The following is a 15,349-nucleotide window of genomic DNA, read 5'->3' as shown; positions in this document are numbered from 1 at the left end:
TGCCTCTAAAATGCCTTCAGGGGCTTTCAGCAGGGCGAACAGTTTACCATTCAAAAGCACTGTCACAGCTGCCATCACTGAGCTCAAAAATGTATGCATCAGACTTTATTAATGCTTTGAATATTTGACGCTCCCTGGTTATTTCAAATCGTGTTTGGTTCCTATCCTTAAGGAAGCTTTTAATAATTTCACATCTTCTTTCTGCTTCAGCATAGTTTTCTTCTCGTTTATCGTGTCTAATGCGCTCACTTTCTGACTATTGTAATGGACCAATAGAACGGAGAGGAAAAGTAAATACAATCCTGTTTGTTAATAAGTCTAATGGGCCATCTTCATTTTCATTAATTTTAGAGCCATTCTCCTAGAACTTTAAACTTCATAGCATACAGAGAAGATGACCCTTATCACGTTTGAGGTCACTTTAGCAAAGGTCAAGGTCACAGAGGCCTGGACATGGAAAGCTCACACACCAGGTACTTTAGACAACTTGACCCGAGTGTTTGAAACTTCACAGGCCGATTGGACATGCAATGTTAATGACCCCTAATTTTTGGGGTGACTTAATCAAAGGTCAAGGCTACAGGGGCCAGAACTGGGAAAACCATTTCCATTTCATAGCGTGAGGACCACTAAGGCCAGGTTGTTGAAACTCTTGGATGATTTGCCATGCAATGCAGATGATCCCCATTGGAGCTAACCATCAGTATCCATTTGACTTTTGCTCCTGTCCCTTTTCAACTTATTCCCTATAACTACTAAGCACGGAGGGAAACATGCACTTTTGTAGAAAAGCATCATCTAGTTTATAGAATTGATCATTTTTGTAACTTTAATGTCTGTTTTTGTAGACCAATTCTTTTTTTGAAATGTAACACATGTGTTCATCTAGAGAGGGAGTTGGAAAAAACAAGAGACCCAGAGTCAAGAACCAAGTTAAAAAGTATGATTGCTGTTCATAATAAAAGACAAATGTAAGTTTTACACTAACTAGTATTCTGATATATCAGTTTTTACCTCAACTATTCAAAGAATAAGTAGAGCTCTTCTACTAACCACAGTGCCAGAGTTGGCGTCTGAGTCAGTGTCACACCTTGGTTAATTTTTTCATACCTGTCCATATTTTGACAAAGTCTTTAAAGATAAAGCTTTGACACTTTCAACACTTGTTTAACCATAACCATGTGCAGTTATAGGCACGAGCTCGTTACTCCATCAAGACTTTTGACTGTATTATGGCCCCTTTTTGACTTAGAAATCTTGGTTTAGTTTTTCGTACCAGTTCAAATTTGTGTAAAGTGTTTGGCGTATGGCTTTGAAACTTTTATCACTTGTTTGTCATAACAGTCTCTATCTGTAGGCAAGAGTAAATAACTCTGTCAACTATTTTGGCTGAAGTAAGGCCCTTTTAGGAAATTTGTTCCATTTTTGAACAAGTGCATATTTTGTCAAACTATTCGACATATGGCTTTTAAACTTTGATCTGCACTGGCTTATCATCATAATTTCCATCTATAGGCAAGAGTACATAACTGTGACAACTATTTTGGCTGAACTATGTCCCTTTTTGGACTTTGAAATTGGTTCAGTTTTTCGTACAAGTCAGCGTTTTGTCAGAACTATTTAACATGTGGCTTCGAAACTTTGAACAATTGTTTATCAACATGGTTTCCATATGTAGGCAAGAGAACATAACTTTGTTAACTATTTTGGCTGAATTATGTTCCTTTTTGGATTTGGAAATCAGTTAAATTTTTCATACCAGTCCATATTTTGGCTTACGTGTTTGACTTTGAAACATTTTACCATCGTAGTCTACATTATGTAGGCAAGACTTCCTAACTAAGCCTAGAACCTTTACTAAGAATAGCCCTTTTTGGACATAGACATGTGTCAAGTTTCTCATATCATTCCATATCTTGTCTATACTGTTTGAAATAGAGGGCGTGGAAGGTAGCATGCATTTCCACTACCGTCCATGAACAGGCTCAATCAAAACAAGCCTGCAACGTTTTCATTTTTGTCGTGTTGAGCGACCTGTGAAGTTTCCACTTTCTGTATTTTTGAAACTTTGAACACTTCATTACCATCATGGTCACACATTGCCATTTAGTGCAAGACTTATCCAAATTTAAAGCTCAAATACAGGAACATTGTTTGTCTAATCTTTTTTATACAACCGAAGGGACGTATTATGTTATGACACTGGTGTCCGTCCGTCTGTCCGTCCGTAAGTCTGTCCGTTCTGTAACTTTTGAACCCCTAGAAGTTTTTCAAAGAAACTTAACACAAATGTTCACCACACCGAGACGACGTGCAGAGGGTATGATTTGGATGTCTCACTTCAAGGTCAAGGTCACACTTAGGGGTCAAAGGTCATATCAGTTTGTTTCATGTCCGCTCTGTAACTCTTGAACTGCTTGAAGGATTTCATAGAAACTTGGCACAAATGTTCATCATACTTAGACGACGTGCAAAGCGCGTGTTCTGGATGACTTGCTTTAAGGTCAAGGTCAAACTTAGGGGTCGAAGGTCATACATGACTTTGCTTTGTGTATATTGCTCTGCATTGAAGTGCTCATGTATTAGGCAGATCCCTCTTTTGTTCACTTACAATATTGTTTTTTGAATAACTTCCCTTTTACGTTACTATATATAGCTTATTTTGAAACTTTTATTACTGGCCGTAGGGAAAAACAGAGACCACTTTTCTGTGGTACAACATGGATGTTACCTCCAAATGTTGAGTGTATTTTGACATACCTGTACCTTGTAAGGATTTGGTGTTGACTTAGATTTTTTTTGGAATTTTTTCCCTTTGTTGTTCCTGTCCTTTTGGCTTCACACTCAAGTTCTTAAAATTTTGCTCCCATCCTTTGATGTAACCCTTCGGCGTATAACACCCCGCTTGTCAGAGCTCCTGTTTTCTTTTGTCTACATATCTGTGATAATATTTTGACCCCATTCCCCCATAAATTCTTTGAATGGTCGAGCATGCTGTCATCTGACAGCTCTTGTTATTATTGTAATGTTTCATTTTGTACCAAAAGTTTTTAAATTTTAGATTGAACTTTTTTTTCATTATTTTTTACCCTCGTAACAGATTTAATATTGTTATACTTTGATAGCTAACTCGAGTTGTTCTCATGTGAGTTATTGCGGTCGCTAGATGTCTGAGCACACTTAACTTTTGTATGCAATATAGGCTGCATTTTTAGCGCACCTGCGCACAAAGTGCTTAACGGTTAGCTATTTCGATTATCATTACTTTGTCTTTGGTCCATGTTTTACCTTGTGATCACTCTGGAAGCTACATCATTTATTGTATTTTCATGAAACTAGGTGTATGTATTTTTATTTGTGATCTCTAAATCAAGTAAGAATATGAATTTTCTCGGGTCAAAAACTAAGTCACCTGGTTAAATCAAAGGAAAACCTTATGAACATGCTAAAAGCTACATCTTACGTCTAATTGTCGTGGATATTTATAAGACTATTTGCCTTGATAATAACTCAATCAGTTTCGAAACTGGGTCATCTGGGGTAAAAAAAACAGGTCAACATGTTAATCAAAGAAAACCCTAGTGATTACTCTAGAGGTAACATTTTATGTCCGGTTGCCAAGAAATTTGGTTATAATGCTGGCCTTGAAATGTTTTGCCTCAGGTCGACACTGGGTCATCTGGGGTAAAACAGTAGGTCACCAGGTCAAATCAAAGAAAAACATTTTGTATGCAATAGCGACTTCATTTTACAGTGAATCTTAATAAAGTTTTATCAGAATGTTTATCATAATTTGATCGAAGTCAATTTTGAATATGGGTCTTCATGGGTCAAAACTTTGTCACTAGGTAAAATCAAAGAAGAACGTTGTTTATGAAAAAAATGGCTGTATTTTTCAATGAATATTTATGAAATATTTTCAGAATGCTTATCTTGGTGACATCTATGTCAGTTCAAATTTGTATCATCTCTAGTAAAGATCTAGGCCACCTAATCAAATCAAAAAAAAAGTTCTATTAGTGTGTGTGTGCAAAAGGGCTGCATTTTTCATTAGACTTTAGATAAATGTGATCAGAATGATATTCATAAAGAAATGTAAGTCAAGTTTGAAAATGCATCATCTAGGGTCAAAAACTAAAAACCTTGCGCATGCAATAGAGCCTACATATACACTAGACATTCGTGAAATTTTTGTCAGATTATTTGTCTTGATGAAATCTAGGTAAGTTGGAATGAGGATCATCTGGGTTCAAAACTCGGTTACCCAGTCAAGTCACAGAAAAACCATGTGCATGCAATAAGAGCTGTATTTTTTACTTGATATTCATTACATTTTATCAGAATGATTGTTTTGATGAAATCTAATAAAATCTGTGAAAAGATCACTTGGAAGCATAAAATGCAACCAAGCAGAATAACAGCAGTCTTAGTTGATTGAGTCTGTTCATGAGAGGAAATGGGATGTGCAACACCTCTCACACCCACTAGCACCAGCTTGAGCAGAACTCTATTATCCCAAAGAATCAGAAAACACAACACTGAATCCCAGTATGGAGAGACTTTTTACAGCCACAACAAGGACTTAAAGACTGCTGTTTTGATAGCTGATAATTAAAATCTTTAAAAAGATCCTTTGGTATCGTACAATGAAACTAAGCATAATAATAGCAGACTTGGTATGCGTTTGTTCATGAATGGTAATGGAATGTGCAACACCTCTCACGCCCGGTAGCACCGGCTTAAGCGGAACTCTTTTACAAATGTATTGAATGGACTCCTTTATCCCACAGGACCAGAAAACAAAATGACACTGTTAAGTCAGATTCAATTAGTATTTATCTGGGGTTAAAAGCAAGGTCACGCGATCAATAAAAGGAAAAGTTGTGTATGCAGCAGGGAGTGCATTTTCACTGGATACTTATGAAAATATGACCAGAATGATTGTCTACGTAAGATTCAAATATGGATGATCTGATGTCAAAAACTAGGTCACTTTTAGCAAGATTTTTCCAGATGTTCCTCAGTCGAGTGACATAGGACCACTTGGTGCTCGTATTAAAAGTTTAAAAATCATCGAGTGTGAAGCAATACACAGGTTATTTATGAATGTCTTGGAATTTCAGGAATGAAAGGCGGTATTACTATTAGAAGAAAGACAAGTCAAAGGACCATCCTAGACGTTTTTTGAGTCTCATTGTTGATGTAATGGACCAATCTAAAACTAACCTGCCACATTTTACGGGCAGACTGCTAAAGATAAAGGAAGGTTTGACGCTAAGAATTTATGTCAATTTTGTCAGAAATGTGTTTATTTACCTGCTCAATGTTATTTCATTTTGCATCTGTACTAACATTGATGTGGTTATTGATGTGGTCCTTAAACAAATTTGACTGCAAAGTATAACTGTAGACCACTGAACCATTTCATTTAATGTGTGAATTTCTATTTTGTAATAGCCGAAACCATTAAAGTACAAGTATAAGTTATGATGAACAACTGAAAATAAAAGTCTTATTGTATAATAAACCTTTTGCTGAGGTTTCAGCTGTCAATACCTAACCTAGGGTTACGAAATTAAATGAAGGCTAGTAATCTGCATGGCCAAGTAATGATATTTTAATTATGATTTCTAAGGTAGTAGATCCAATTAGCTTTTTGAAGACTCATGTACAGGGGATTCTAAACCATGGTTGCAGTACTTTTAAATGCTATGTCGACATAAATGAATACAGCCATGATTCCAATCTTGTGATGAACACTCTACTGCGTGCCATTCATGACTCGCAATCAAAAGTATGTCTGTGACATTATATTTTTATTCGATTTTGTCTGAAGTAAAAAAAAAGGCATGTTATTATAAGAAACATTGCAAATACAAATTTCAAACTGCATAGTATCACACAACTTACTGATGAATTTCTAAACAATTATTTTCTCCTTTTTCTGAAAATAATCTCCCCTTGAAAAAAGAATACCAAATAAAAAAATTCCCTGTTTTAGACACTCCCTGTTTATTGCTTATGCTTACTCATAGACAAGTTAACGACCAAATGAACTAATTGCATTAAAATGTTTGTATTATTCATCTTATAAATTAAATTAATTCTGTTTCAGCTTGGAACTTTACCAGATGTGTTGTTTCTTCAGGCCGATAATTGTGGAAGAGAGAACAAGAACTAATACGTGATGTCTTTTTGTGAATTACTTGTGCGTCTACATGTATTTAGTGAGGTAAAGATAGTTAGTTCTACACTTACATTCAAAGTCTGTATAATTTGAAAATTTGATACCATGTTTGGACGGTCTTATATCCCAGTACTATGTTATAAATAACACTCAAAAAGCTACATAATATATTTTCTAAATACCTTCACATAAACTCTCGTTTAGGCGATCATTCTTAACATGCGTATGTGAGGGTTGCAAATGCCCAAGTGTTTGCGCTTTAAAAGGATGAAGTTTTTAAAGGTATGAGAGCAGTATATTATGTCTAATGTTAACGTATTTTTACTTAATTTTAGATTCATCTTTCTTTTCTACCGGTTGGCCAAACACATGAAGATATTGATGCCAAATTCTCTTACCTTGCGGACCTCCTTCGAAGAAATGACACTGAGACCCTACCCGCTTTGTTACATTATTTGACATAAAGCAGTGGTTGGAGCCATATATTAACAAAGTTACAAATCATTCTAAACCTCTTCATTTCAAATTTTGTAAAATGGCAGACAACAAAGTTTCATTTCAATACAAGTCCTCTAGTCCAAAAGATTGGACATTATCGGAAAACACGCTATTGGATGACATTCCAAATGGAACTCCAGACATACTAATTCCTACTCACTTCGGCAAAATTATAACCCATTCACTCACAGACAACATCCTAAAACACAAATGGCAGATCGTCAGTTTTGGTGGTGGCAGCGATTCATAGCCGAAATAGAAAAGATTTCAACAAACAACACAAAATTACAAGAGTATGCAGCGCATGAAGCAGTGTGGCTATTGCCTAACTTGAAAACATTTTCTGAAGGCAGTCCTGCCAAAGAAATAAAACTAAAGCCTCAACTGACAGAAATGCTGGATAAGGAGTTAGAAGACCATCAGGTATCATTTCTTTCATGTCATTTAAACGATTGACACGTATACTGTAAATTAACACTTTGGCCATTTTCGTCAAGAATAACTTGACAATTCGATTCTCAGAGAAAGCCTTTGTGAGTGGTTGATAAGCAACCAGAGCAAATCATCTGCATATCTATTCATTCACAATGTAAAACTATTTTGTAGTGCATGTCCATAACATGAATGATAAAATTAGATAGAACGAATGCAGTCTCAAGTTTTTGTAAACCTGTTCTGTTCATTTCTTTTTTCTCTTTATACCCAATTTATTGAATGCCCAGGTTAAGCAGTGCTTTTCATCAGGTAATTGGTAAGAGGCCTAGGCCTTTTAAATTGGGAAATTTATAAATGCGCGATAATTGTCCATTTTGGGAAAATAATCAACAAGAGGTAAACACTGAAAGACAAGTTAATATATCTCCCCTGAAACACTGACTAGAATCTAGGCCATGGAACATAACTCCTTAGACTTGTAATAAGTTACATGTGGTTCTGTGCGCTGTTAGGCTGTAGTGCGAAATAAAATGAATGCCAGACAAACACTTCCTCTGGAAATACTAAAATTGAAACAAAATCTTAACCATTTGTTGTCATGATTTTGGGAATTCTTACCTTGCATTTTGGGAAACATCTCTGCCACAGTTGGGAAAAAATTGTATATTTTTGGATTTGGAAGTGGTCTTATACAGGGATGCACTAAGGAGTGAACTGGCATTTAAGGATATTTTCTGGTTTTTATTTTATAAAATTGCATCGTATTTCCCAAGAATTGAATTTTAATGTTCAACTATACATGTATACCTTTATCTGATGAATTTGCAGAATAAACAGTTGAACAACTTTTGTGTAACCAGAAACATGTTACTTCAGTATCACTCTATTTTCAGACAAGTTAGAGGTTTCGTTTTTTAATACTAAAATTGCTACCCTTGAGTCACTTGTTACATGAGTTATATAGGAAAATACTTAAAAAAATATTGATAAAATTTGTGCTTTAAGATAGTTTAGGCCGTAGAAAAACATCCGTTTTTTACCCCCCAAAAAATATGGATGTTTGGCATCTGCCCATCCGACCATTGTCTTATCAGTTCTAAAAATAGAAAATACAAAAGACTGGTATACAAATACGATCTCTTCTTTAGGTAAATTGGCATCAGATAGACACCATTGTTTTATGCATCAATCATGAATTGAAATGAATACATCAATATTCTATTTTTTCTAGGTGTTTGTGAAAGCGAAGAAAGTTAAACAGAAACAAAAATAGAAGACATACAGACAGACCAATGAAAATGAAAGGATTCTTTAATTGTTATATACCAAAATACTAAATTAATGAGATTATGTCTGCATTTAGTGCGATGTTTCTGTTTTCGTGTAAAAACAAAGGATATAAGATGCGGCTGTTAGTGAAATGTAAAAGAAATTATTAACATTCAGAATACATTTGATATCAAATTAAACATCGAATGTGATGATAATTTAGAAAGTGTCAAAACCGTGTCCGAATTTTTGTGTAAATAGTGGCATCTGATATGCATATGGTATAATATATTTGAATTTCTTGATGTGCAATATTTGAGATTCAATTATAATTGCAGTGATTTAACTGTGTTTTTCAAGTCTGCTTTACACATGACGTAAGGAAGAAATCAGCACAACTAGTAAATTGCCAAGGAAGATGTGACGTAGTCGCAATAACATAGCTTTTGTCGAAAAATTGCCAAAATTATTTTTTGACATAAAGTCATCTTTTTGAAGTCGCAACATGATATTTTATATCTTCATATCTACAGCCGCTATCATATCGTTTTTGTTGTACAGTTACTATGATATATTGTTTCTTTATTAAAAGTCATAATTATGTGATTTTGATAAAGCACTATGTCATATTTTGTATAAAATCACTATCATATAGTTTTTGTTTTAATTCACCATGTTCAAACTTTCTGGTCAAAAGTCTCAGAAATAAAGTTTTTGTTTTAAAGTTGCCATAATACATAATTTGATGTAAGGTTGCCATACATTTATTTTTGTTGTAAAGTCACAATGATATTTTTCATCTTTAGTCACTATAATAAAGTTTGTGTTGTAAAGTCTACATAGTATGTTATTCAATCTAAAGTCACCATAATGTTGTAAATGGCATTATATATTTTTGTCCTAGTGTAGCCATGATAATCAGGACATATTTAATTACCAGCTGTTAAGTGAAAAATTGTTTAATCCATATTGCCTTAACATTCTCGGTACTTTGGACGACATTGGGTTCTTAATGATATGTTGGTATTTTCACCTTCCATTTTCATCTAAAACACAAAGGTTCTACATTTTTAAATGTCATATTAGGCCATGAAAAGACGCTGACTAACTGTTATTTGAATCATGTGATTTTTCTGTCTTACATGTAAATGTAACCTTATTTAATGCTATGAAGACAAGTTTATACATCTGTGTGAGTGTTGCCCTTTGTTCAATTTATATAAGTAAAATATCTAGTCAGTTACTTTCATATTACAAGACAGTACTCAAAAATTTGATTTTAACTATATACAGACTGGTAAACCACCAAATGTAATCTTAGTTTGTAAATTCCAATATCATAAACTTGTAAAATAAAGTCTAGGTAAGAGGTTCTGATAATAGAAGCCCGGTTATCAGAACGTCTTTCCTATTTATTGGCAAACTGCTTCTTAATGGTGCGTTCTTCATGTTTCCCCAAAAATCCAGTAAGAAACCGGTTCTTATTTCATAATTTATAACTGACAGGTTTAATTGGGAAGATCTTGATAAGACCACAGTCAAATGATACAGGTAATTTATTACCAGACTCTTTGTGGAGTACTTAACAGGAATGCAGTATGAAAGATGATAATATTTATTTAAACATTACAAGAGCTAGCTAGAGAACAAATAACTGTTTTAATTCTTTGCTCAACATAATCCTTTAAAACAAACTGAAAACAGTCCGTCATTTTGCTAGACATTCACATCTGTTTTGGCTCCAAATTACAGACAAAATAAATGACTGGAATTTACACTCAGCTCACCTCTTCGCCCGGTTATCAGAACCTCTTACCTATACTTATTGGCAAATATGTGGGGGTGAAGTAATCTGGCCTTCCTTATTAACCATTAGATTGCTGTTGCCAAACAAATTTGTGTCTTCTGAGGTAAGCTGATTATTCCGACATTTATTTTGTCTCTCAAATGATATCTGCACATGTAGACGTTGATATCATTTGAGAGAAAAATGAAAAGTGATTATTATATACCGGTATATTATTTTCAAAACATGAAAATGATTTTGCTGAACTGGACGTAGGGGGATGTACCCCTATCTATGCCTATACAGTATGTGCCATTTTAAACTCTCCTTGTTAGTTGTTGTGCATACTTCGGCGTTGGATATCATATAAAATACCACGAAAGTGATTTTGTTGAATATGATGTGGGGGAAAATTCTCCTCTCTATGGCTTTAACTGTTAGTAACATTAGTTATGCAAACCACGATTTTATATATCATGATAAGTGATTGTGCTTCAAAGGACGTGGGGGTGTTCCCCTAACTATAGCTATACTGTATGTGTCTTATGAAACTCGAGTTGGTAGTTTGTTATGCATTCCACGGCGTTTTATATTATTTTTCAAAACATGAAAATGATTTTGCTGTACAGGACGTTGGGGGAATGTACCCCTATCTATGGCTATACTGTATGTAACATTTGAAACTCCGAGATTTTCATTTTGTTTTGTATTTCTATAACGTTGTATATCATTTAGAGAAAAATGAAAGCTGGTTGTATTGAAAAGGACGTGAAGGGATGTTCCCCTATCTATGGCTAAACTGTATATGCCATCTGAAACTCGAATTGTAAGGTTTTCATGCATACCACGATGTTAAATATTATATAAAGAAAATTGAAATTTTGAAGTGATTTTGTTAAATGAGACGTGGGTGATCTTCCCCTATCTATGGCTCTACTGTATATGCTATTTGAAATTCGCTTCCTGAATTTTATATGCACACCTAGACGTTGTATACTATTTAAAGAAAAATGAAAAGTGATTTTTGTGAAAGGCAGTGGCTACGATTACGGTACCGTAATCTTAGCCGCCGATTCTAGGATTACGGAAGTTCCGTATTCCTGGACACACCTATGAGGATAGGCTAGGATTACGGAAGTACTTAAGAGGCATCAATGTATGTTAGGACATGCATAAATGTTATTGTAAACTTACTTTTTTCACTTAAAATAGCGTGTGTGTTTTCATGCCTGCCCTATTATTTCGTGTTATCGATTAGCCATTTCGGGTTAGTATAATCTTAAAGAAACAGGCGAAATCAATACAAATTGGCAGACAAATGAAGAATTATATATATTCTTATTAATAGGTCAAGAATATTTTTAAAAATATTCATTACTTAAAATTTTATGGTTTGATTTTGCCTGTCACTTTAGATTTCCGCGCATATAGAATCGGGCGGTATCAACCCCCGTATACGTTTTTGTATTTCGTTTTCGCTATTTTAAGTGGAAAAAGTAAGTTTACAACATCCTTTATGCATGTCTTAACATATATTTGATGCCTCTTAAATACTTCCGTAATCCTAGCCTATCCTCATAGGTGTGTCTCGGAATGCGGAACTTCCGTAATCCTAGAATCGGAGACTAGGATTACGGTACCGTAATCGTAGCCACTGCCTTTGTGAAAAGGACGAGGGGGAATGTTCCCCGATCTATGGCCATAGCGTATATGTCATTTCAATACCCGAGTAGTTTGTTTGTTATGCCTACCAAGAGGTAGTTCAATATTTAAAGAAAAAATGAAAAGTGATTTTGCGAAAAGGGACATCGGGGGATGTTAACCTATCTATGGCTCTACTGTATGTGAAAAAATGAAAAGTGATTTTGTTAAAAGGGACGTGGGGGGATGTTACCCTATCTATGGCTCTACTGTATGTGAAAACTGAAAAGTGATTTTGTTAAATGGGACGTGGGGGGATGTTACCCTATCTATAACTCTACTGTATGTGAAAAATGAAAAGTGATTTTGTTAAAAGGGACGTGGGGGATGTCACCCTATCTATGGCTCTATTGTATATATTATATATCTGTATAATTATTTTTCAATATCTGTGGGATAATGGGGTTTTTCTACCAAATAATTCGGGATGTTGGGATAAAATTTGATTAAATACGATTTTCTCTGTTCTAACTAAATTATTAACATTGTGTATTGTACAAAAGAAAACACTTAATTGTTGTTGTTACCCTAATGACAGGTGAAATATCCTTGGGCTTTTTGTCTATCATAATTAAGTTGTAGATATGTCGGAGATAGGGAATGGACAAAGTTATGACTTCAAGTAATATGTTACCATAACAGATTAATGTCAGAAAGCGACTAGGTACATGGGAAATGAATCACGAACCTGTCACTAGGGTTGCCGTTTGACATGTACTCTAACTGAGTTTCCCTCTATATAAGAAACGTCAAAATATTTGTAGTTCAGTTAGCCTTAGACTGCCACTGTGGTGCTCAATAAAGTATCTTTAAAACGTTAACTTGTGTTGTTACGTGTCATATCACCCAAAAATAAGGACAAATGGACTTTCCTTTTTTATTCTGGAAAGCCTTTTAAACAAAAGAAACTTGAAAAACGTGTGATTCTAACGACACACAACCCAACGTTTATATCAGCCTGGACGGTACCCGATTCTTTCACCTTTCGGCGCCACGATACAGAATGTCGAATCATATCTGGTAGATCTATTGTTTGTAATAGAGACAACACCAGCATGAAAAATATAAGATTGTTGACTTCGGACCATATATCTGATATTCTGTTTGCCAGGAGAGTTTTATTTTTCGAGGGCGATTCTGAATTATTGTTCTTCACGGAAGTTAGGCACCAAATACTGGCTGGAGAAAGTAGGATAGCGGAGAATCTGTACAAAGAAGATGAAGACGCTTGCAACAAGCTAAAGAAAAGTCTTACAGAACTAACATTTATCAAAATGAATGGCAAAGATAAAGCTGAATTTTGTCAAGACATATCTAAAACACTTCAACTGGAACATATTTGTCTTCTTGACAGAGATGCTGCCACAAGAATTAGACAAAAAGGAATGAATAAAGATGAACGAAAGGAAGAAGAAATCGTAGCAACCAAGAGAACACATGAGGATTGGCGAAATATTCGGAAAGAGTTCTTGTCAAACGGTATGTCCTTTTGGCTAAAAGGTAGTATTAAAGATATGGTTAAAGAAATTTGTAAGAATAATGAACTAAAAACGGTGATGGCAGGTAACAAACTTTTTCTTCATAAAGATTGTGATAGTGTTCGCATAAAACAAAGCGTTAAACTCATTTTAGATAATTGCAAACCTGGAGACGATCTTGCTGAATTCATCGAATTTTTGAAAAGAGGTTAAAAAACATTTTGCTGAAGGTTCGATCTATCTTTGGTAATTGACGCATACATTCCGACTAATGTGTCGATATTACTTTTGGATATTGTTCAGTTAACGTCACACCGGCAAATTAAAGGTCAAGTTACGGCTTTCCAGACCTTAGATATACCTCCGGGCATTTTTTTAGACACGGACTGCCACCTGGTAGAACCATTGACATTCCATAAGCAAGCCGAATGACTTCCTCACATGAAAACAGTTCTACATCCCTGGCGACTTTCGAACCAACAGCGTTGAGGGGCAAGTGATTAGATGTCGGCGACCGTAATCACTCCACCACAGAATCCCCCCTTTAAAAGTTTTCTCCTCAAGCGAGGTTTTGAACCAGCAGCAATGATGCACAAAGGATTTAGAGTCGACGACCACAAACATTTGGGCACGGACGCCCTTTCGGTGGGTGTAAAAGTCTATTAAATAAGGACTTTGAGTAGTTTCTGCATTTTTGACATTTAATATGAAAACGAATTAGTGTAAAATTAGTTTTTAATATAATCTTACCTACATATTAGGGTGACATGGATTATGAATGTAATTTTGTAATGAGGCCAAGGCGTACTTGGCGCTATTTAAAACGGTAAGAAATCAGAAAATAAAGTCATTAATATACGTACAAATTATGCAACATCTCAGAGATCACGCTTATTTTCCGAAAAAAAACTATGGTACTTTCTATTAACTTATGAATAACAAGTTTACGTATTTGATTGTATATTTTTTCCCTAAGAATTCGTTCTATTACAAAATTGACAGTTATATTCACTATATATAGACAATTAAAAAAGAGGCATGCAGACAGTAGAGTTTCCTTAATTACTGGACAGTATTGGTATATGTATATTCTTTACAAAAATATGAACTATTTTATGCATCCTTGCATTTGTTAATAATTTGTTTAGCTGTACATTGTATATACGCTCTACGAAAGAAGTTCTTTATATTCAAATCTAGGTAAAATGTGTATTTTAAAAATAATGGCTTTTTGCATTGAAACACTGATGTTTACATGTTGTACCTTCTGTAATGTTTACGTGTGTTAGTGATTCTCCTGAAGAGGTTTCTTTTCTTTACACTATGCTGTTACTTTGGAACTCGTTAGTGGTTAAGGATGAGGCAGTTTGCACGTTAAACAAATTGGAACAATCCCGATATAATTCTTACCACTCTGTGCGGTCCCTTACTGTCTTTCTTTATTTGATTGTTTACTATCGATCTGATTGACTCATTCTATGTATTTTGATGTACATGTTCATAAAATACACATTATTATATCTTTCAATTATATTTTTTATTATATTATTATATTATACCAGATTTATATAGCGCCCTTTTCATGATAAACACGTTCAAAGGCGCTTTACAAAATTATAGCAAACGCAACCACACAGGGCGCGAAATCCATCCTCTACTAGTACAGATACAGAGCGATCTGACCAGAGGGACAGAGTGAGATAAAGCCCCCAGAACAGATAGAGAGAACTTTTTAGATACAGACATGTCCGGCTAACTTAGCCTAGCTCTTTGCGAATAGACAGTCTGGTTCTTTAACGTGCGCGGTGTATAGCACCGATACACGCGAAGCCGTCTTTCCTGGGAAGAACCAGTACAGGCCTCTAAGTTAGGTGGGAGACACTCAAGAGCATCTCAGACATTTTCAGTGCCTGGACCGGGATTCGAACCCAGGACCTCTGGATTGACAGTCAAGCGTGTTACCACTAGAAAGATAGACAATGCGTACTGGTCTAG

General features: G+C 35.0%; 1 pseudogene; it reads left to right on the top strand.

The window, feature by feature from the left end:
* Nucleotides 1–942: 942 nt before the first annotated feature.
* On the top strand, nucleotides 943–7,098 carry LOC123558420 (uncharacterized; annotated as a pseudogene).
* The last annotated feature ends 8,251 nt before the right edge of the window (nucleotides 7,099–15,349 follow it).

This window comes from Mercenaria mercenaria, chromosome 5 (assembly GCF_021730395.1).
Source record: "Mercenaria mercenaria strain notata chromosome 5, MADL_Memer_1, whole genome shotgun sequence".
NCBI lineage: Eukaryota > Metazoa > Mollusca > Bivalvia > Venerida > Veneridae > Mercenaria > Mercenaria mercenaria.
This window is presented reverse-complemented; position numbering and strand designations above follow the sequence as displayed.